Source organism: Miscanthus floridulus, chromosome 13 (assembly GCF_019320115.1).
Source record: "Miscanthus floridulus cultivar M001 chromosome 13, ASM1932011v1, whole genome shotgun sequence".
NCBI lineage: Eukaryota > Viridiplantae > Streptophyta > Magnoliopsida > Poales > Poaceae > Miscanthus > Miscanthus floridulus.
Window position 1 is genome coordinate 4,299,402 of NC_089592.1, and position 24,802 is coordinate 4,324,203.

The following is a 24,802-nucleotide window of genomic DNA, read 5'->3' on the forward strand; positions in this document are numbered from 1 at the left end:
TGGGCCAGTGTTTTTACCGGTGTAAAATCTATTTAAAGACCCTTCATCTTCTTTTTCTTTACTGCCCTTCTCTTGCCTTGAAACCCTAGCTTTCGGAAATCCGCCGTCGCCATTGCTGCCGCCCTCTTAGCGCCGCCGTCCAAGCTTTCTCTTCCCCTAGTTTCTTTTTGCCTCCGTTAGTACATGGGTAAGAAGAAGGCCACAAGCAAGTCCCAGGCAACCTTCGTGGATGAGGAATCATCACTTTCCGTGATTGAGAACCAGGAGTTTGTGGCCATGAGGGCAGCCCAGAAGTCTTGGCTGGCTCCGACGACTACCGAAGATCAGCTTTGGGAACTTGTCAGCGATGGTTTGATCCAGAGCAAGACCATTGCTGAATGGAGAGCCCTGGGCGAGCACCTGGGTCCCCGCTCTAGGCCTTGGTGAGATTGTTCTTTTCGTTTCCTTTATCCGTGCTGGACTCTACCTTCCGGCTTCTGCTTTTCTCCATCAGTTTCTTAACTACTTTGGGATTAGCCCGAATCATCTCGCTCCCAATGCTGTCCTTCATCTTTCTGTCTTTGTTCATCTTTGTGAGACTTTCCTTGGAATTCCCCCTTCTCTTTCTCTATTTCGTCACTTCTTCCGTCTGAAGCCCCAGCCTCGCTGCGATGAAACCAATATTCTTGGTGGCTGCAGGATTCAGTTTCACCAGGGTCTTAAGAGTAAATTTTTCGACTACAACCTAGTTGATTCTATGAAGGATTGGCGTGCCGACTGGTTTTATGCCGCCAATCTGATTCCTACTCTCGCTGTTCATTCTGGATCTGGTCCCTTGGTTAATGACCGATGGGATACAAGTCCTGTGATGGTGGCTGAGACCCAGGCGATCCAGCCGCTTCTTGAGAGGATTAGTACCCTAAAATAGCAGGGCTTGACCGGTTTTGGGATTATTTCTAGTTTTCTTCGCCGCCATGTCTAGCCTCTGAAGGACCGAGAGCATTTTGGGTCCGAGTACTCTAGAGCGGAAGATCCTTCTCGTATGGTCCCCGCCCTTCAGTTGACTGATGAGGAGGTGCTCGAGCATCTTTAGAAGATGCTGAAAGGAGTAACCATCGTCCCGCTTGCTGTCCCTGAGTATAGTGCTATCAACCCGCCTCCAGCTATAAGTCGTTTTCTCTTCGTGCGGGTACTTTCTGTATTTCTTTTGCTTAATTTTCCTTGTCTTGTTGTCTTATTCTTTTTTGTAGGAATTGGGGCGCAACTTTGTTGACCCGATCCCCCTTGATGTCTTCCCCACCGTGGTGAATACTGGGGAGAACCTTGCTGGGGCCTCTGCAACTAGTAAGTTCCAAATCACCACAGTGTTTCCTGGAGTTTCTTCTGGAGTTGTTGATGTATATGAAGAATATGTTCCTCGTCTAGTCCCCCGAGGTCCTCGTAGTGTGCCGAAGAGGGGGCGAGCGGATGGTTCTTCATCCGGTTTACCTGCTTCTAAGAAGTCTCGCCAGCTGAGTGCTCATCTAGGTACTCTAGTTATAGGTAGCATGCTCCTAGGTGAGCATATTAATATGTTTGGTCCTTCTGTTATTTATTTGTGACTTTGACCGAGTTCTTTTCTCTCATTTTTAGCTGGCGCAGTAGCTATCTTGCTAGAGACTGAGGAGGATGAGGACGATAATGTGCCCCTTATTACGCGTCGGTGAGTTGTTTACTTGTCTTTCTTTTGTTGAGCACTTCTTCTTGTTCTAACTTTGGTCTTGACTTCTTTGTAGTAAGCGGTCAGTCGGGTACTAGTTCTTCTAGGGCTCTGGCTCTGAGTTCCTCGGTAGCTCTGGTACCAAGTTCTTTTGGGGCTCTGGTACCTACCCCGCCGCTCCTGTCACCGAGTGGCGGTGATGTTTTTGCTGCCATTGTTCCCCCTGCGCGGCCTTCTTTTTGTTTTACGAAGAAAAAGATAGCTGAGTGAGTGAATTCGGGTTTCATCTCTTTGCTTCTGTTCTCCTTTTCTCTTGTTCTTATTGGCGAGTTTCTTTATCAACTTTCAGGTCTTCGTCTTCTCTTGACCCTCCAGTCGACTTCTTGCCAGCCCTCTGGTGTGCCACCGAGTACTGAGCCTCAGGACTCGGATCACACGGTCAGTGAAGTGGTTGTGGGGGAGACAAGGCTTTCTGGTGATGATGCTGTTGTTGACTTGGTTGCCCCGGAGGTGACCGTGGCCATGGCGGTGGATTCGTCTAGGGAGGTAGCCGGGACTTCCTAGGAGACTGCCTTGGCTGTGCCTCTTTTACATCGGCCGTCTTCTCCCTCTCCTCTTTTTGTTTTTGGTGGTCCAGTCCTTGGATGATGATGTGGTGCAGCAATTTGATGCTACTCATCGGTTGTCTGAGCTGATCGCAGCCTGGGGGAGCTTGGCGTCCTCTGCGACTGCTTTCGAGGAGAAGCTCCATGTAAGTCTTTCTGAGGTTCTTTCTTAGGCCGTTTTGTCTTTCCCTCGTCCTTACGCCTTGTTTTTCTCTCTCTCTATTTGCTTAGACTTTTTCTCGTGATCATACCGGCTTCTTTTTCTCGTCTGAAACCGAGAAAAAGTTGTCCTCCGAGGTGAGCTCTCTAAAGACTGATCTTGACCTCCTTCGGGCCTGAGTTGGAGACCGAGCGTCAGACACACCAAAAAAAGGAGAAAACTCTTCGTGCCCGGGTGGTAGAGGTAGAGAAACAGAAGGATGCTGCGAAGAACGAGTGCAGAGGTATTGCGGGTTCTTTTTGTTTCCTTCTGTATTCGAACTTTCCTTTCTATTGACTTGTTGTTTGGTGCTTTGTCCAGTTCTCCGGGTTGAAAAGCAAAAACTCTCCGAGGGTATTGAGGAGATGAAGACACTCGTTCGCAGTAGTCAGAACAGGGCCGAAGAGGTAATTACTCATGCTGAAGAAGAACTCGTGCTTGCTAAGTTGATTAGGCGTGGAGCTGATAGGGATCTTGTGTAGGCCCAAAAAACTATTGAAGACTTGTCTGGCAAGCTAGCGACGGCTACTGAAAATTGGAAAGCTTTGTGGAAATACTTTTGTTCAGTAGCCGATGTTCTCCGAACTCCAGCGGATGATGGGCAATCTTGGGCTTAGTTAATTCCTTGGATTTCGACTCATTTCCAAGAGTTCGTGAAGAGGTGCGCCCAACTATGTACCAAGAATGTCCTGGCCCAGGTCTGAGTTCTTGCTCCAGAGGCGCCTTTGTCCAAGATAGCAGGGGAAGCCGGTAGTCAAGAATACATTGATGCCATTGAGAGGATGGAGCCTGAGGTCGAAGGCTTCGCCAGTAGAGTTGTAGATAATCTTAATATTGTTATCTCTTCCCCTTATGATGACGCCTGATGTAATTGACCTTTATGCTCGCACCTTGTAATATGACATTATACTTCTTTTTGAATGAAGATTTTTGTTCATGTCTTCTTTGTCTGGATGCCTTGTTTATTCTTTGGATGAGTTGTCCAAGTGATCAGAGTTATTTGACTTGCCGAGTACTTTGTCTTGCCTTCGTCTTTGCCATGTAAACAACTCTACGTGTCATCTTGATAGTCTTTCTTGATTTGTCGAGTGCTTGTCTAGCCCTTGTTTGTGCCATGTAAACAACTCGGTATAGGACGTTGTCTTGACAAACTTTGGGCTCTTGTTAGTACTGAAAGGACTTAGGACCGGAGATCTCAAGCGTCTTCAGTTTCTTCTTTTCAGCTTCTTCGCTTAGGCCCCCGAGCACTTTATGGTTGAGTTCTGGGAGATCCTACCAAGAGGTACAAACATCGTCTGAGTGCTTTGCTAAGCGAAACCGCGTATCGCTTCTTGGGGTCCCTGATTAGTTTGTGCTTTTCTGAAGAAAAAGTACTCCCATCTGAGTGTAGCCCCCGAGCCTCTTGCTTCTTGGCACAAGGAGCTAGAGGGTCTTGTCTTGAAATTTCTCTTATTTATGCTTCAGGCTTAGTTTCAGTCGCTTTGTTTTTTGTTTCGGGTGTTAGCTTGTTAGCTACCCTCATCGGCGAGCTCAAGCATCTTTTCAGCTATTTTGCTCTCGGACAGGATGCTCAGGCATATTTTCAGCCATTTTGCTTTTTGGTTTGGGTGTTAGCTTGTTAGCTACCCTTATCGGTGGGCTCAAGCATCTTTTCAGCTATTTTGCTCTCGGCCGGGATACTCAGGCATATTTTCAGCCATTTTTCTTTTTGGTTCGGGTGTTAGCTTGTTAGCTACCCTCATCGGTGGGCTCAAGAATCTTTTCAGCTATTTTGCTCTCGGCCAGGATGCTCAGGCATATTTTCAGCTATTTTTCTTTTTGGTTCGGGTGTTAGCTTGTTAGCTACCCTCATCGGCGGGCTCAAGCATCTTTTCAGCTATTTTGCTCTCGGCCGGGATGCTCAGGCATATTTTTAGCTATTTTGCTTTTTTGTTTCGTGAAAACAACTCGATGAAAAGTCATGATAAGACATGTTGTCGATGAATATCATCTTTATTGATCATGAATGAAACCCATAATAATACATATGTTGTCGAGGAACATCGTCTTTGTTGATTTACGAACGTTGGTCCCTTGTGGCTTGTATATCTGTTTTTCCTTGAGTTGTTTTCACATGTAGAACCTTCTCAGCTGGCTGATGTGCCATGTGTTGTTGACTTCTTTTCCATCTTCGGTTATCAACTTGTATGTGCTGGGTCCGGTGACTTTTGTGACAATGAACGGACCTTCCCATGGACTGAGTAATTTATGACGTCCGTCAGTTTTTTGTATTCTTCTTAGCACTAGGTCTCCAACTTGTAGTGATTGAGGCTGGGTACTCTTGTTGTAGTGGTGTCTTAAACCTTGTAGGTACCTGGCTGATTGGAGGGTAGCGTTTACTCTGACTTCTTCTGAGCTGTCGAGTTCTAATCTTCTGGTGTGTTCTGCTTCTTCCTTCGTCATATTGTTCTATCCTTGGTGATGTCCAGATCAAGTCGGCAGGTAGTACGGCTTCTGACCCGTAAACTAGGAAGAATGGTGAGTAACCAGTGGCTCTACTTATTTGAGTTCGTAGCCCCCATACTACTTTGGGTAATTCTTCAATCCATTTGGATCCGTAGTCCACTAGTTCTTTGTATAACCTTGGTTTTAATCTGGCTAGTATGAGTCCATTAGCCCTTTCCACCTGTTCGTTGGCTTCTGGATGTGCAACAGATACGTAATCTATACTGAAACCGCAGTCTTGTGTCCAACTTTTGAATTCTGTTGCTGTGAAGGGGAACCTAAATCTACGATGATTCGATTAGGCATGCCGAAACGGTGCATAATGTCTTGGATGAACTCGACTGCTTTGGTTGCGCTGTATTTCGCGAGTGGTTTGTATTCAATCCACTTGGTGAACTTGTCAATTGCTACAAAGATGTACTCGAAGCCGCCCTTTGCTTTCTTAAGAGGTCCTACTTGGTCCTAGCCCCCAGCAGGAAAAAGGCCAAGCGGGTGGGATGCAGATGAGATTCTGAGCTGGCACATGAGCTTGTCTTGCGAACATTTGACAACCTTTGCATTTTCTGACAAGTTCTTCTGCGTCTTTCAAAGCGGTTGGCCAGTAGAATCCGGTGTGAAATGCCTTGCCAACTAGTGTTCTTGAAGCGGCATGATTTCTGCAGCAACCTGAGTGTATTTCGTGTAGGATCTCTTTGCCTTCTTCAAATGAGACACATTTTAGGAGTACTCCTGATGATGCGGCTCTTCTGTAAAGCTTGTCTCCTACTAGGATGTAGTTTTTGCTTCTGCGAACAACTCGGGTTGCCTCTGCTTTATCTGCTGGCAATTTATTCTCTTTGATATAGTCGATAAAAACTTGGCTCCATGAAATGTTGATTACCAAGATCTTAGCACCTTTAGCCTGGATTTTAGGGGTTATCTCACCGGGTTGTTTGATAGAAGGAGCTTATAACTCTTCTATGAATACATCGGGTGGGACCTTCGCCCTGTCTGATCCGAGCTTGGCGAGGACATCTACTGCAATATTGGAATCGCACAGGACATGTAGAATTTCTAATCCTTGAAAATGTTTCTCAAGTTTCCGTATTTCAGCACAGTAAGCACCCATGTTTTCTTTGGTGCAATCCCAATCTTTGTTGACTTGGTTGATGACCACTGCTGAATCGCCGTATACTAGTAATCTCTTGATTCCGAGGGTTATTGCCACTCGTAGCCTGTGGATGAGGGCTTCATATTTAGCTTCATTGTTTGTAGCTTGCCATAATATTTGAAGAACATACTTGAGTTGTTTTCCGTCTGGAGAAATGAGGAGAACACCTGCACCGGCTCTACCTAGTTTGAGTGATCCATCAAAGTACATCTTCCAGTGGTCAAAGATGGTATTTGACATAGGTTGTTGAATCTTTGTCCACTCAGCAACAAAATCGGCAAGGGCTTGAGATTTGATTGCCTTGCATGGGGTGAAATCGACATTGAGAGCACCAAGCTCAACTGCCCACTTAGATATGCGCCCCGTTGCGTCTTTATTGCATAGGATGTCTCCGAGTGGAAAATCTGTCACCATGGTAATCTTGTGGCTTTCAAAATAGCGGTGAAGCTTGCGCGAAGTGATCAGTAGGGCGTAGAGTAGTTTTTGTACATGCGGGTACCGGATCTTTGATTCTGATAGTACTTCGCTGATGTAGTATATGGGACATTGTACTTTATACATGCGCCCTTCTTCTTCTCTTTCTACGACTATCGCCGTATTGATCACGGTAGAAGTGGCCGCAATATACAACATCATGTCTTCGTCTTTCTTTGGAGGTGTGAGGACAGGTGAGGAGGTAAGGTATTCCTTAAGTCTTTTGAAGGCTTCGTCGGCTTCTTTTGTCCACTCGAACTTGTCTGTTTTCTTTAGTAGTTTAAAGAAAGGTAACCCCTTTTCGTCGAGTCTTGATATGAAACGGTTGAGGGCCGCCATGCAGCCTGTTAGTTTCTGCGCATCTTTGATACTTCGAGGTGGGCCCATCTCTGTTATGGCTCGAATTTGCTTGGTGCTGGCTTCAATTCCGCGGTGACTGACCAGGAATCCGAGTAGTTGTCCTGAGGGAACTCCGAATACACACTTGTTTGGGTTTAATTTCCATCTCCACCTTTTCAGGTTTTCGAAGCTTTGCTTTAAGTCTTCAATTAGAGTGTCCGGGTTCTTTGTTTTTACTACTATGTCATCCACATATGCCTCCATGTTTTCGCCTATCTGATCCCCAAGGCAAGTTTGGATAGCTCTTTGGTATGTGGCGCCAGCGTTCTTGAGTCCAAACGACATGGTCTTGTAGCAGTAAGCACCGAACGGAGTGATGAAAGATGTCTTGCTCTGGTCTTGTTCTTTTAACGCGATCTGGTGATATCCTGAATAGCAATCAAGAAAGGATAATAGGGCAGATCCTGCCATTGAATCAACTATCTGATCAATGCGTGGTTGCTCGAATGGGTCTTTTGGGCAGTGTTTGTTGAGATCTGTGTAGTCGACGCACATGCGCTACTCATCTGTGTTCTTCTGCACTAGAACCGGGTTTGCCAGCCAATCTGGATGAAGAATTTCTCTGATGAATTCGGCTGCCATCAGTTTTGTGATTTCCTTTTTAATCGCTGCCTTCTTGTCGGGTGAGAATCGTCATAGCCGTTGTTTTACAGGCTTGGAGCCTTCATTGACATTGATTCCGTGCTCAGCCAACTCCCTTGGGACACCTGGCATGTCGGTCGGCTTCCAAGCGAAGATATCTTTGTTGTCCCGAAGAAAGTTGGTGAGCGTGAGTTCCTATTTTGCCGAGAGGTGGGCGTTGATGGTTGCCGTTTTGAAGGCATCACTGGTGCCCAGGTCGATTTGCTTGACGTCGGCTTCTTTTGGTGGTGCTAGGATGCTGGGCTTTTTAGCCGGTATCTCTAGCTCTTCTGGGCTCATTTCTGCAGCAATAGTGGCTATTTCTTTTCTACCATTGGCGTCTTGTGCTTTGGCTGCAATCTGGATTGCTTGAACGTCGCAGTCAAAAGCATGTTTCAAGTCACTTCGAAGGGAAAGGACTCCATTAGGTCCTGGCATCTTGAGCAGTAAGTACGGGTAATGCGGTATCGCCATGAATTTTGCTAGTGCAGGTCGTCTGAGTATTGCGTGATATGATGACTCAAAGTCTGCAACCTCAAATTTGATGAACTCTGTGCGGTAGTTTGAGGGGGTTCCAAAAGTAACTGGTAGAGTAATTTGTCCAAGTGGCATGGCTGCTTTGCTGGGTACTATGCCATAAAAAGGTGTACTTATTGGTGTGATCATCCCAGCGAGTTGCAGTCCCATCTTCCTTAGTGTTTCTGAAAAGATGATGTTGAGTCTAGCTCCCCCGCCGATTAGTACTTTGGTGACAGTCATACCGGCAATAGTTGGGTCTAGAACCAGTGGGTAGTGGCCTGCGTTTCCTATGCTAGTCCATTGGTCTTCTCTTGAAAACTGGATTGGATACTGTGACCAATTGAGATATCTTGGAGTAGCCGGCTCTGCTGCCATGATTGTTTATAGAGCTAACTTTTCTTGATGCTTGCTTCTAGAATCTAGGGCCTCGACGAAGATCACTGCTACCGTCCCCTGGATTTTTGGAATCCCTTGTCTTCAGTGTTGTCTTCTTCTTTTTTCTGATTGTCTTCTTTATTGTTTCCCTTGCTATCTTTTCTTGTGTATCATTCGTTGAAGGTGTAGCAATTTCCGATGGTGTGCTTTCCATTGGGGTGTAAGATGCAACGCATGTTTTCAATGTCGTCATACCTTCTAGGTTTTGAAAATTTCTTTGATTTGTCAGCCATTGCTATTGTGTTGTCTGGTCCATGTTTTCTTTCCTGATGTCTGTTGTTTCGATGATTTTGCTTGTCCGGGTTGTCTCGGTTGTTTCTATCCGGGAACCTTTCTTGTGTCTTCTCTTCTGCAGTAATCATCTTTTCTACTGTTCGTCTGAATTCTTCATTGCTTCTCGGGTTTTCCTTGCTGATGTCCTAAAATTGCCATCTAGCCATGATTCCATGAGAGAAAGCTTCGATTACTTCTCGTTCGGTGATGTCATGTACTTGAGCACGTAGTTCGCCAAATCGTCGATAGTAATCTCTAAGACTTTTGCCTCCTTTCTGGTTCAGTCCTTTTAATTCTGCGTGGGTGATTGGGTGTGTAATGATACCCGCGAAATTTTCACAAAAAGCTCTTTGCAAGTCCTCCCAATTCCTGATTGATCCTGGGTTCAATTTGTCGAACCATTGTAGGGGCATAGTTTCGAGGGCCATGAGAAAAAACAAAGTCTTGATATCGTCGTCTCCTCCAGCTAGTTCGATTGATTGCGAATATATCCTGAGCCACTGCCTTAGTTCAGTCTTGCCATCGTACTTAGAGTGGTTGGATGGTTTAAACTTGTGAGGTAGTCGTATTGAAGCTAGTCTGTTTGCGAAACAGGGGAATCTATCGTGCATCCCAGCTTCTTAGTATTCTGATTCAGCACCTCCTTCCTACCAACTATTGTTTTGGTGAGAATAGTTCTGTGATGCTGTCTGGGCAGGTACCCTGCTTCTGGTCTTTCTTGATTGTTCAACTCGGTAATTTTGGCTATGGTCCCTTTTACTTTCTCTATTGTGACTTCCACTTGGTACAAGTCTCATAAAAGCAGACTTCCTTTTACTTTGACCTTCCTGTTCGTGAGATGTTGACTTGGCAGGTGGTTTTAAGCGGGTTCTTTCGTCATGCGTCTTTTGAACTGCTGTCCGAAAAAAATCCCAGAGTTGTTCCTGTCTTTCATCGAGATGTGCAGTTGCTCTGAGTTCTTCTAGTGCTTCTCGGATTCTATCATAGGGTGTATTCGCCGCACGCCTCTCTTCGACTTCTTGCTCAGATTTTCTTCTATTATACTCGACCAGATCTGACTCGTATCTGACCCAAGCCTCCTTGCGTTGCTGGGCACGGCGTTGACGTCCTTGTTTTAATTTGTTTTTTGTTTCTCTGGTTTGTTTCTGATTTTTGGTCTCACCATCGTACCCCTGGATAAAGAGTGATATGTTGGACTTAGATTCGTCCGATGACCTGATGTCGGGTGCTTCTGGGGGGACCAATGGTGATCGGGGACGGCGGACCATGAACACTTCTCGCGTATGAGTTGATCTGCCATTGGCGTTGTTTTCCATGCTCTCGCAGTCGTTGATAACTTCAGTAGAGGCTTCAAGGTCGCAGATCGAATCCCCTTCTTGGTAGGGTAGAATTGCTGTTGTCGTCGTGCCGACTAGTCGGGTTCCGCTATCTTCAGGAACGGAACCTGGCCAGTGGACGATATAGTCTTGCGATGTTATAGTTAGCATGAGACCCTCCTGAGCTCCTGTCAGTGGTATCCCAAGCATTGGATTGAAGGATCTTTCGAACTGTGCCTGATAGGATTCTGCCACGTTGCGGAGTCCAAACGGAAAAGGAATCGACTTCTTGAAAGAACTCTGAGTGTAATCCGAGTTGTTTTCTTGATAGGTTGAGGCTGTGCTCTGGAATCCTGCCGGAAAAGAACTCTGTTTCTCGAAAGAACTCGGATAAAACTTCACCTTGGATACGGAACTCGAATTCGAGTCAGATGCGTACATCCGCGAAATCTGATTTGAATCGGATATTATGAGCTGCGCGAATCTTCTGGCGAGCTGATCTGTCGTAGTCGTCGAAATAGGAAATTCTTCATGATGATCCGAATCTTCGAGGAAACAGCCTTGAAGCTTGCCGCCATGAACCGAAGATGAAAGTTGATCCCGTCGGGAAGATCATGTTGTTGTGGTCCATCGAGCTCTCGGATGCAAAGTCGCCGAAAGCCCCTACCTGGCGCGCCAGCTGTCGATGTTTCACCACCGATAGCCTGCCACGGGAGTACCCAGGGGCAGTATGTTCGGGCTTCAGCGTATGCAGAACTCGACGGTAAACGCAAGGGACAATCGATTTATCCTGGTTCGGACCCTCGATTCTTGATCGAGTAATAGCCCTACGTCCAGTCGGCGTTAGCCTTTGCGTTGGATTGATTGTAAAGTGTCGTGTGTTACGTTCTGTTGTTCTGCTGAACTCTAGAATCCTCCGATCTATGGAGCCCTGCCCTCCTTTATATAGTCAGGAGGCCAGAGTTCTAGTCGGTTTACAATGAGGGTTCCTAGTAGGATTACTGAATAATAATACTACTACTAAGATTACATGGGAAGAATCCTAGTTAGACTAGATCTTCTCTCTCCCTTGCGGGTATCCTGTGGGTCCCGCACGACAGTAAGAGCCCTTACATAGCACACCCACGCAAGAAAACCTTAAAAACACCTTTTTTCTAGGCAGACATCGACCTCGACCACACAGACACGGTGTCATTGCCTTGATATACTCAATAAGAAATGTTTTCACGATTTCCATTTGAAATAAAAAATGTGATTTCGCTCCTAGACGTGCTTATGACACCACTCGTCATTATTTGGGTCTATCAGCAAAAGCCCAACTATCTGTTGCAAATAGAAAGGTTACATCATGTTGCATAAAATATTTTGCAACATATAAAGTTGATTTTTTTCTCCGGGTCCTCCTACCTCTCTTTTTTTCTCGAATACGCAAAAGATTTGCATATCATTGTATTAAGAAGAAGAGTTGTCCTCCTACCCCTCTTGGTATTAGGTGTTTTATCTTTCTGTTTTTTTGTGTTGGGTTTTTTTCATTCTAGGTTCTTCCTTAAAAACATGGCTGTACCTTGGGTTTCTTAAACCCTTTTCTTCTTAATATATTGATACACAGCTCCTACATGTGCGAGAAAAAAGTCGAATTTTTGCCAATAGGCAGACAAAGTGTGCCTTCAAAAAATAGGCAGACAAAGTGTAGGTATCCTGAGAATGATATTATGCAATGTCCAAGAAATTATGTACATTGTGCACAGTAAAAGTGTGACAAGCTTTTTGAAAATCTATGTCTTATTGTAAAGCCAATTCATAAATTTCTCTTACTTTATCGACCGTGGAATATCCCTTCTGTCCTGTCAACAGCTCCATATAACACCAAGACTATACATATCTAGCTTGAATGTGATCTGCCGATTGTAAAATTCTGGTGCCATATAGCCCCTGCAAGAACATTTATATAATTAATGTGCTGGACGAATGGCAAAAGAGAATACAATATATTTCATACCTAAAAGCTTAGCCTTCAAGAGGGTTTCAAAATCTTACATTGATCCAATCAGTTTTGAAGTAATAGAATTGCTTTGGTTTTCATCAAGGCACCTTGAGAGACCAAAATCCGCAATTTTTTGCACCATGTTATTATCTAGCAATATATTATTAGGCTTGAGATCTAAGTGAACAATATGATTCTGATGAAGATAGTGTAAACCTTCACAAATTCCCTTGATCAACTGATAGCGCACTCTCCATTCAAGTCCACAGGATGCATCTGTGAAAGGGCGAGTAGGAAGGATTTCATGTTTCAAATAATGTACGTCCTCTGATGCCATATATATATAGTAGTGTAGCACATAGTATGCAGTTTTTATATGTATATGATATAAAAAGGGCGTACCCAGTGCAGAGAACTCCCACTCTGTGCGGGGTCTCTCTTCACTAGGTACGCCCTTTTTATATCATATAAATATAAAAACTGCATACTATGTGCTACACTACTATATATATATATATATATATATATATATATATATATATATATATGTATATATATATGATTATATATAATAATTCCACAAAAACAAATAATGTTGTGACTATGCACTACATACCACATGACCCTACCAGTGATTTGCTCATGGAGACTTCCATTAGGTACAAATTCAAAGCAGAGCACCCTGTTTCGTATTTCTGCCAAGACAGACTTCCCCTCATATTCTGTCATTTCTCCTTGTGTGTCAGCACAGTATCCCAGAAATCGCACTATGTTCTTGTGCTGCAACTTCATGAGACATTGAACCTCTTGGATGAATGTCTTCTCCTGCATATCAAGCGTTTTAGACAACTTCTTCACAGCGATCGGACCATTTCGTAGCATTCCCTGCATTTGTGACAGGCATGAAAGATAAGTTTATTTGCAAGACAGCTGCAGTTAATCAAAAGCGTAACTGAATTGGGAGACTACTAGTTAAGGGTTACCCATACCGTACCTTGTAAACCACTGCAAACCCACCTCTGCCTATCACCTGATCATCAGAGAAATTATTTGTGATGGCTTCCAGTAGTGCTAACGGCAGCTTCGTTGGCTTTGCACTTTGATCGAGTAGCATGTGCTCCAGGTAATCTTTTGTGGCACTGGATTCACCATCCATTGTAGCCGCTGCTAGGGTTCACTTGGGAGCATGAGAATTACTGGCAGACAGAACCTGCAAGATTATACTTGATCCTCCTGAGTCTGAATCTTTTACATTGATGACGCAGTTTGGGCTCTGTTAGTTATGTACGGGCCGACCGACGCCAGCGGATCGGATAAGTAAGGAAGGAACTGCTGGGAAGAAGGGAAAGGACTAAAGCCTTTAGTCCTTTTATGTGTTTCAGACATTTAGATTTGTTCAAATATGTTCATTTTTTTAATTTTGTAGGCTCTTCTTACTTGGATATAATATCAATTACCACTCAAGATAGCAACATTGAAGATTTTTCATAAGAATCAACTACATGGGTATGCTGCCTCTCTCTCTCTCTCTCTCTCTCTCTCTCTCCTTCTCTCTCTCTCTCTCTCTTCTTACTGTCCATGTTTTGTCATGTTTTCTGGAAAACATATTGGGTGTCAGTGTAGCAAACAAGTGAAATAGTTTAGTTGTTCTTCAGTAGCCTGTTATCGTTCTACAATGTCGTTGCCACTGTCCACAAACAATTTCTGGAACAGTTAAGAATGTACTTATATATCTTGAGAGCACAAGGATCATCTGTAGGATCCGAGTTTTTACTGAACAAGAAAGGCATGGAGGGTTTTGGTCTGTCCGTGTAGGAGTACGCCTTACTCAGTCTCTCTAGCGCATACAGTTGTACACAGTCTACATACACACTTGTACACTGCTTTACTCACAGTCTCTCTAGCGCTCTGGTTGGGCTTGGGCAGTTACGCCTTCGCGGCGATTTGCCAATCTCTCCTTCTCCAAATGATCAGCATTCAGCAGTAGTACCAGATTTCAGTCCCTGACGGCTTTTAGTAGTAGTAGAATGCAAGCCTCGGAACGATGGGTTGCAGTGAAGCTACTAGTAGTAGAATGCAGTCTTGTACATTTGTACCCTGCAGTTCTTATGGTAGTTTACTACCCTGCAGTCCTGATATTTAGTTTAGTAGCTGCCAATGCTCCAAAAAATTGCATGTATGCTCATATAGCTATCCATCAAATCTATTGTTAATGCTTTATCTATCTTTGACACCTTTTATTTTGGTTAGGAATGTGCACTTTGGCTAATCTTATATCTGGCAAATTCTTCCTTGTTTAGGTATTTACGCATGTTGCAGTATGAATGCATAGTAATCTTAGTTTTCCTCAAAAAAACAAGGTCACACTCTGTAGCCAAACATTCTCTTTGTGTACCTTTCTCAACCGCTGCAAAATTATTGAAAGATGAGGGTGTTATTCAAATGGTTTTCTAGTTAAGGGCAATAAGTAGACTTCTGCGATCATGTGTGTACTTTAATATTTCTAGCCTAAGTGGTTAGCTTACCCCTTGTTTGTTAATTGCATTCCTAGACTGGTTTGTAAAGTGTTGGAACTCTTAGCAGTCAACTTGACTTGGAAAGAACTGATAATCTGTTTGTATTTTTCAGGAGTTTGCAACTATGCATTCCATTTCCACTGTATCAGTCGTTGGCTAAAGACCCGTCAGGTGTGCCCTCTTGGTCAGTAGCCCTGGCGGTTCTACCTCTTAATCAATGTGATTGTTATCTGTTACTCATGCCCGTCCACACCGTCTCACCTTCTAATTTGTAATTTGACATTGCAGACAACAGTGAGTGGGAGTTCCAGAAGTATGGTCACTAGAGAGTGGCTTCGGCGTGGGGTTGCTTCATGTTTCTCGTAATTTAGCAGTAGTGGTTACTGAATACTGATGTGTCTATGGATCGGTAACGTTTCTGAAGCTCTAATTTTGGTGTATGCCATATTCATCCTTCAGGCACTGTTCAACACTCTTCCTCACTTGAAGCTGTAGACGCAGAAATTAATTGGTACTTGTGGGCTATAGCAATGTTTAGTTCTCCGTTTCCCTATATTGGCATATGAATTTTGCGATGTTTCCATTAGACGAGCAACCTTATATCCTCTTTGAATATCTGAAATGATCATGTGACTGACTATTGACGTATGCTCATGTTTGAGCTGTATGGAGAAGTCTAAATGGTTGGAATAACTAATGAATTAGCCAAAAGGAACAATAAGTTGTACTAGCATGCAGGCGTCTGCAGATGTCTGCAACCTGCTGCTTGTTTTGCCGCAAAGCCCAGCAGGACGTTTGCAGGAACTACTGCAGGCATTAGCAGGCTCTGCAGGTATATAGTTAAAAATCTAGGGCGGATGATGCGGCGGCCCGCAGGCACTCTGCAGAGCGGCCCGCAGGCATCCATTAAAGGAGGCGTGTTGTGCGCCGGCGAGGACGATCGGTAGCTGTGGGATGGGATGTGGCCTGTGGCCTGTGGGGGCGTCGCCGCCTCCAATTGTCGCCAGCCGAGCTGACAAGATGACGAAGAAGGGATCGGAGAGGTAGCTGTGGGACATGTGCAATATTTATTGGACATCGTAAGTGAGACGCATCCAGCCAGATGAGGCACGCACGATATGATTAAGCGCAGCAGTACGTTGAACCGATCTAATTAACCATGCAAAAACTTAACAAGAGCTGCTGCAGCTAGCGCCGAACGTAACTCGATCAATCAACTCACACGCACGCAGAATTTCGTCTAGTGTGATTAATTAACTGATGATTACCTTGAGGACGCCCCGCGCCCGCTGCTGAAGGTGATGCCACCGACGATCGGTCTCCGGACGATCCCAACCTACTGCAACTGCAAACCCATCGGATCCGATCCTTGGATGAAGTCGATTCCCAGATAAGGACGGTGTTTTCTGGACGCTACGCGGTTGTACAGTGAGGAGCAAGTAGTGATGATAGATCGATGCAGGATGTGTGTCTGTGGGGTGCGAGTCAAAGTCAAGTCAAGTAGTGCCATATGCTCCATGGCTCCCGCGTACGCTCCCTTCCAGATGATCTTTACGCAGATGGTTTCATTGGGATTTTCTACAAAAAAATGTTGGGAAATAATTAAAGATGATCTTTACGCAGCAATACTTAGGTTCTATAACCACAGAAATGCTAAGATGAGATTGTTCAACGAGGCCAATATAGTATTGTTGCCGAAAAAACAGGAAGCAAGGACCTTATCCGAATATAGACCCATAAGCCTCATCAACAGCATGGTTAAGATCATCACTAAGTTGTTGGCGAAAAGATTGGTGCCACACTTGAATGAATTGGTGTCACATGCTCAAAATGCATTCATCAAGAAGAGGTGTATTCATGACAATTTCATTTATGTGCAAAGGGTCATCCAACTCCTACACAAGAACAAGAAGCCGGCACTGTTTATCAAGTTGGACATTTCAAAAGCGTTCGACTCAATAGAATGGCCATATCTCCTTGAGGTGCTTAAAGCACTCGGTTTCAGCCTGAAGTGGTGTGATTGGATATCAGCCATTCTCGGCACCTCATCATAAAAAATTCTCATCAATGGCAAACCGGCTCAGAATATTCCTCATGCAAGAGGTCTCAGGCAGGGCGACCCATTATCACCATTATTGTTCATTATTGCCATAGACCCGCTACAACGTATCATTGAGCATGCGGCACAACGGAACATTCTATATCCGGTATTGCCCAAGGCTGCAAATTTGCGATGCTCTTTGTATGCAGATGATGTTGCCATATTTGCAAACCCGACTGCTACAGAGTTGAGGAATTTTCAAAAAATCCTAAAGTTCTTCGGAGAATGCTCGGGGCTAAAAATCAACATGGAGAAGACGGAGATCTTTCCGATAAGAGTGGAGCCCGACTCGATCCCGGCACTCATCCAGAATTTCCCCAGGAAAATTGGAACTTTTCTAGGAAAATACCTAGGGCTACCTCTTCATACAAGAAAGCTAAGAAAAATCGAATTCCAGCCGTTAGTAGATAAAATTGGCGCCAGGCTGCCAGGTTGGAAAGGAAAGCTCTTGTCAACTTCTAGAAGGGAAACACTAGTAAAAATGGTGCTTTCTTCCATCCCAATATACCATTTCATAGTTTTTCAGGCGCGGAAAGGGGTGCTCAAGAGGATCAACAGATTACGTCGTAGTTTCCTTTGGCATGGCGAACCCCAGAGAATGTTACCGGAGGACATTCATTGATTAACTGGCCCACCACCTGCCTTCCAAAGGAAAATGGAGGAATTGGTATCATGGATTTAGAGAGATTCACAAGAGCTTTGCGACTGAGATGGTTGTGGTTCAAGTGGAAACAAAAGGAAAGAGCATGGACAGAACTGGAAGTCCCATGTGACAAGACCGATCATGAGCTTTTTAATGCATCAACCATAGTAACCATTGGCAATGGAAAAACAGCTTTGTTCTGGACCTCCTCGTGGATAAGTGGAGCTGCGGCAAAAACAATCGCGCCTAGTTTGTTTCATAAGACACGCAGGAAGAAGATTTCAGTGCAAAAGGCTCTAGGAAACAACAGATGGATAGACCACATATACCCTCCAAGTTCACATGAAGAGATTTCTGAGTTTGTCAACCTATGGGAGGCCTTCAAGGATACACAACTGATCGACAATGTGGAAGATGATATACGATGGCGCTGGATAGAAAATGGAGAGTACACCACAAAAAGCGCCTATAAAATTCAGTTCCAGGGGACTTTTTCCAAACTCAGAATTATGCCAATATGGAAGGCAAGAACGGAACCAAAATGCATATTCTTCGCATGGACACTAATACACAAAAAAATCTTGACCGCAAACAACTTGATGAAGCGAGGATGGACGGATGACCCTATATGTAAACTATGTGCAAATGATCAAGAGACGCCAACACACCTATGCAAAGATTGTCCTTTCGCTAAGGAAGTTTGGGAGTTGATCAAGGTGTGGTTTGGGTTAACAGACCTCAGCTCTATAAACACAAGTGGCTCGATCCATAATTACTAGAGAAGATGTAGGAGAAAAGTTAACAAAAATCAAAGGCGGCATTTTGATGGGATCATAATCTACTTTTGGTGGAACATTTGGAAAGAGAGAAATAGGCGAACTTTCCAACAAAGAAGCTCAAGCCCAAGACAAGTCGCGATGTTATGCAAAGATGATATCAATCAATTTTCTTTGGCGATGACCCCAAGACATAATACGGCAATTTAGCAGTAGATCCTTCTCCGTTTTGTTTTCATGTAGTCGCGGTTTTCTTGTTTTTGGTGGTGCACGAGCTAGGGTTTTTCTTTTCCCGACCCTTTGTAGTTCTGTCAGTTGACGGCCTTTCTTCTTCATGTTTTAGCTCATCACGCCGATGTAAATAGAGAGTTGTTTTTGCTCGTTTTTTCCTTTTTCATTGTCTAATAAAATCCGTGGGAAAGCTTTTGCCGTCCTTTCAAAAAAGTTTGATACATGGGGTTGCAAAAATAATAACCAAACTATTGGCTCTTCGACTACAACCCTACATATATTAGCTAATCTCCAACAACGAAATTGCCTTCATCAAAACGAGAGCAATCCATGACAACTTCATGTATGTTCGCAACCTTGCATGATATTTCAACAGATCGAACACCCCAACCTTGTTGGTCAAACTTGATATTGCCAAGGCTTTTGATTCCGTTCGTTGGGAGTACATACTAGATCTGATGCAATGATTAGGCTTCCCAACAAGATGGCACAATTGGCTTGCCTTGCTCTGGGGATCCTCCACTTCCAAAGTCCTCATCAATGGGATTCCTGGCCCACTAATCTCACATGGCCGAGACCTACGACAGGGCAACCCTCTATCACCACTCCTATTTGTCTTGGCCATTGATCCACTTGTATCCATTTAGGATCAAGCCACCGAGCGAGGGATTCTAACAAAGCTCAGGGGCCGATGGGCAAGGTTGCAAACCTCCCTTTACGCTGACGATGCAGTCATCTTCCTATAACCAACTGCAAGTGATGTTGCTGCACTCAAGGAAATCCTTCACCACTTTGGCCAGGTGACTGGACTAGTGACCAACCTTAACAAGAGTTTGGTCGCGCCGATCAGATGTAGTAACATCAATGTTCGAGCGGTTCTTACAGACTTACCGACAGCTCTTGTTGGCTTCCCTTTCAAATATCTTGGTTTGCCCCTCATTCTCAGCCGCTTGAAGAAAGTAGAGTGCCAGACACCTCTAGACAAGGCAGCAGGTCACCTAGCTCATTGGCAAGGGAGGCTACTCAACCATGCAGGATGCAATACTCTTGTGAAATCTGTCCTCTCCTCTCAGTCTATCTATTTCCTAACTCCTCTCAACCCTCCCAAGGACGTCCTCAAGGAACTGGACTACAAAAGACGCCGCTTCCTATGGGTCGGGGCTCACCACATTCCAGTTGGCAAATGAAAGGTAAATTGGAAGCACTGTAACCACCCTACCAAGCTCAGAGGTCTAGGTATCCTTGACCTCTACAAGTTTGCAAGAGCACTTCGCCTACATTGGCTGTGGCATGTTAGGTTGATCTCCACCAAGTTGGCCTAACGGTCAATTGGGCTCTTGATCCACGCCCTGATCGGGGGTGCCTAGCCGTTCTCCTGGCTGATGGGCCCCCATCGCGCAGCGCTATAAAGAGGATGGTGGGGGCTAGGGCAACACAAGGTTCACTGCTACCGCCAGTTCCCCACCGAGTCTAACCCTAGCCCGATCAAGAGGGAAGCTCCATCGGTGTCGCTACTGGAACGCGCCCCACTACGATGCTACTTCTACTCTGACATCATTGGCCATGTCGCGGCGGCAAGGTACATCACCAAGTCCTTATGTAAGTTATGTTTTACACACTAGATCTACGCCTAGAAGGTCCTATCAGTTCTATCAATGGTACCTAGAGCGCCTAACTAGGCGTAGATCTAGCTTATCGAGGTAGAAAATAGAGTAGAAGGAGGTGATTCGATTTGTAGAAACAGATCGAAACCCTAACCCGAAACCCTAACCTTAACCCTAACCCTAGAAGAATGGACGGAGAGGGGAGGGACCTACCCGGTTTTCTTGCCGTCGTCACCACAGCCGTCGCGCGGAAAGAAGCCCTGCTGTCGCCTCGCCGGCACGCGAGGAGATAGCCGAACCGCGCTCATCGCCGTGCGCGCGAGCTCTGATCGAGGGCACCGTCACATTACCGCTTGATGGCGGTGCGCTCACCCACTAGGGAGCGCACGCTCCAGCGAGGGGACCCGTGGTGGCGCCACACTTCGAGCTAGGGTTTAGGGCGAGCCCCACTGCAGCGCGTGTCGGGGACTAAGAGCACCACCGCGGTGCCGCTCAATGGCGCCGCGTGCGGCTGCAGCCGCGCGCGTGCACCGACGAAGGGCGCCATGGCGACGCCACCACTCTTCTCTCTGGCCATTGTGTTTCGGGGTGAGAAGGGGAGAGAAAGCCGGTGCCGTGGCATAGAGAGAGAAACGACAGGGAGAAAGTGAAATTAGGGTTCTGGGGAGCGTCGCACGGGAGGGGGGTTTGTTCATTCATGGTCGCCGCCTAGCCATCGGATCACGATGGATGGTCGGCGTTCACTGGACCAAATACAGCCCACACAGGCGAGGGAAATCCTGGCCTAGGAGGGGAGCGTGACGCGAGCGACCGTCGTGGGCCATTTTTGCCATGCTGGGCCGCGAAAGAGCGCGGTAGCACGCTGGGCCACGCACGTGAGAGCGCTGGCGGATGGGTCGTTGGGCCAAATTTCGCTGAGAGCGCAGCACAGTAGCAAAACTTTTGTTTTATATTTTCATAAGCAGTTTAGATGAATTTTGACAAGTTTTGATGTTAAATCTCTGTCAAATTTTAAAACAACGGAATAATTTTTTTAGAGAGTAGTTGAGTACAGTAAAATACTTCTAAAAAATAGATAAACAAATTTTCATGTTTCCGCTGCAAAGTTTAATGTTTATTATCTTCTAATTAAATTTGAACCAACGGGAGAATTTAATTTGAAGAGCAGTTGACTTTGGTTCAGTAAATTATGATTATGTTTATCCTCTAATTTAAATTGAAGGAGTAGTTCAATTTTTTAAGTCAGATTATTGTATTGTCATTTTCTGACCAACGTTCATGATGACAATATTATAATGAGTTTAAGTTTGAGGTTTAAATCTCTGATAAATTTTACACCAATATGGTTAATTTGTCAAAGAGTAGATAAGGACCAAGAAATGCTTCCTGAACTAATAGAATGTATTTTATTATCAAGTTTTCGCTGCAATGATGTTGATTATCTTCTAATTAAATTCGAACTAACGAGAGAATTTAATTTTGAAGAGTAGTTATATGTCTTTCAAGTTAATTTATGAGTTTTGTGCATTAATTCTATTTTCTGCCCAACGGTGATGTAGAATTGTTACAGAAGCATCTTGTAAGCTTTATTTTTTAACCGATGAGATCACTTGGCTGCATGCCAACAGGCTATAATGCTGGGCTATGTGAATGAAAAGGCTTGAGTCAAGCCAGTTCAGGACTGCTTTTTTGGTTGTTAGTTTACTAATTTTCTGATTAAATTAGAACCAATGGAAAGATTTAATTAGAAAATAAAGTATAAGTGAATGCTTTATGATTTGAGTTGCAATAAGTAACATGCATGTCAAATTTGACCAACGTTGGATTAAGCATGCATGTTTGTATATAGATTTATCCCGCATGGGGAGAAGTTTGGCATAGTACTTATGCTAGTCCATCCTGCATGGCGAGAGAAGTTTTTGTGATGACTCATATGTTATTGTATCCCGTATAGCGAGAGAAGTTTAGGTAGCTCTTATGCTATCCTAGTATTGACCATGGCACAATAGAAATGCACCATCATGGTCAATACTAACCAAAAGATAAGAAAAAGATGCAAGCGTGACTTGCAAAAGTACTACTAATAAAAGACCTCGATGAGTTCTTAAAGTGGAATGAAGAAAGTGTACTCCTATACAGATTAAGAAATAACTTTGTTTGTATGACGTAGTCATGTGAATGAAGTAAGTTATAAGTGTCTCCTCATTCATAGTTTTTATAAATAGTTCTTGAAATTATGGCAGTAAAGTTCATACCATATTTCGAGGGAGAGGAATAGTAAGATCAATTAAGAAAGATACTCTTCATTAAGAGTGAGATAAAGATTAATTAAGATGAATGTGACCGTTAGATGAGTACAACGGTCACAATAACGATACCTCTAAGCAGATAAATAGCTAAATTCCTAGATTTTTTTTAAGTTCCGAGAGGAAGATAGCGTAGTCACCATCAAGGATATTAAGGCGGTGCTTAAAGCATCATATAAGGTTTTAACAGATTAAACCCAAATAAGAAATTTGAAGATACACTATCTTTATAAAAGATGGGATGATCTGGGGGAGCATGGTATGTAGAGATCTATAACTTGAAGAGAAGTGAGACTGCGTGCCCACTTCAGTGATTTAAAACAACGAATTTTCTCAATACCTGTTGATGTTGTATGACTTATACAACACCTATTGTTGGCTCTTCGAAGAAGATGAATAATGTAAACAAGGATCTTATGATACAGAAGCCTGTAGAATCAATTGCCTCTTAGCAATGAAGTGCAACAACAGCCCTATATGAAAGTGCCAGTAGCTGAGGCCCCAAAAGGTCTCAAAAAATTAGTAAACCAGTTTTCTGATGACTATCAAGTCTGTGTTAGTGAAGAAATTCAAATGCAGGGTGATCCGACCTCATTTGAAGAAGCCATGAGAAGCGTTTACTCGTTTGAATGGCAAGAAGCTATGGAAGTTGAAATTAATTCGATGAATACCAACGATGTTTGGGACTTAGAAGAAATTCCTAATGGAGCCAAAACAGTAGGCTGTGAAAGGGTCTACAAGACAAAATATGACTCCAAAGAGAATGTGGAAAGATATAAAGCATGACTTGTACCAAAAGGCTTTAAGCAAAGAGAATGAATAGATTACGATGAGAGTTTTCTCTCTAGTCTCATGCAATGATTATTTTAGAATCATAATGGTGTTATTGCCACATTACAATTTAGAGTTACATCAGATCGATGTAAAGACAGCATTCCTCAACAAGGATTTGTATGAAAACGTTTACATGGCATAACCCAAAGGTTTAGTCATGGAAGAAAAAGAATGTATGGGATGCCGCTTGTAGAAATTCATTTATGCGTTAAAACAAGTCTATAAATAGTAGTATTTGAAGTTAAAGAAATGATAAGAAAGTTTGGGTTTTAAAGAAAATGAGAAGGACAATAGCGTTTATGCGAAGTTCAAGAATGGAAAATTCACTTTCCACATCCTATGTATAGATGACATCCTACTCACTAGTGGTGATGTTAATCTGCCATTGGAGAAGAAGAAGTTCTTGTCCTCAAGTTTTAATATGAATGATCTTGGTGAAGTGTCATTAGTTCTTGAAATTGAAATTCACCGATATAGATGAAAAGGGGTATTAGGACTATCGCAAAGGCATACTTAGAAAAGATTCTAAAGAAATAAAGTATGTGTCGGTGCAGAAAATGACCAACTAGTGAATATTTGTAGTTTTGCTGTACGTTGTGATCAGAGGTGGCCTAGCACTCAATGACACAGGATTTATACCGGTTCAGGCAACGTGCCCTATGTCCAGTCGGGGTCGGTCGGTGACTTTATTCCTGAGCCCAGGTGCTCGAAGTTTGCGGTGGTGTTACAAACGGGAAGGAGAAAGAGGGGGTGTACAAGAGGTTCAGTCGGCTCCTAGTCGGAAGAGCCGAGAGTGACAGGAACTTTGCTATGAGCTAAGTGTTCAAGCGGATGCTTGAGGTCCAAACCTGGTGGTTCTGTGGTTGTGAGCTATCGATCTAATGAACTCTGGCCTACTAGAATCGGTCTTTTTTCGTTGGAGGAAGCGCACCCTCTTTTATAGATGAAGGGGACTGGCTTTACAAGTGAGAGGGTGAGGGTACATATGCTGCCGAGCCTAGTTGCCCACGCCTTCTGAGCCTTGTTGCCCACATTGATGGGTACAAGATAGTGGTAGGCGCCTACAACACTATTGCTATCACTGTAGAATATCAGATGCACACGGGAGGTCGTGCTGCCTTTTTCAGGGATGGTGGACGTCAGTACCTGCAAATATTGTTTGATGCCTAGAGTCATGTGAGGAGTTTCGCTATGTTCACCCGGTACGATAAATTCTAGCGCCTATACCACTATCGATGCCCAGAGGCACGTGGGGGCCTTACCGTATGGGAGTTTTAGTGGCCCCTACAATACTGTTTGTGTCAGGGTGGCTGCAGAGTACTGTTTCGTGCAGGGTATGGTCCCTGGTACAATAGTTTTGACTTAGGAGCCTTGCCTTGCCTTTCTTCGCACGTCTTCTAGTTCCTACCGAGCGGGCGTCCCTGGTCGGATGGCTCCAGTTGGCTCTAAGTGCGTCGGTTGGAGAAGAGCGGTGAGCAGGGTTCTGCGATCCCTGGTCAGAGACGTGGGGTCAGAGCCGGAAGTAGTGTTTTTGGGCCAGGCCTTCCGATCGGATAGGCCGTTTGGTTGGAGAGGTGGGCCGAAACAGCCAATGAGCGGGCGTTGTTCCTCTTTGGCTAGGCCTTTCGGTCGGTGACTAGGCCGCCCTTCCGGC

At 44.4% G+C, this 24,802-nt stretch overlaps 1 pseudogene; it reads right to left on the reverse strand.

The window, feature by feature from the left end:
• The window catches only part of LOC136499305 (protein IMPAIRED IN BABA-INDUCED STERILITY 1-like), a 43,646-nt pseudogene extending 27,598 nt beyond the window's left edge, over window positions 1-16,048 (reverse strand).
• Window positions 16,049-24,802: the final 8,754 nt, after the last annotated feature.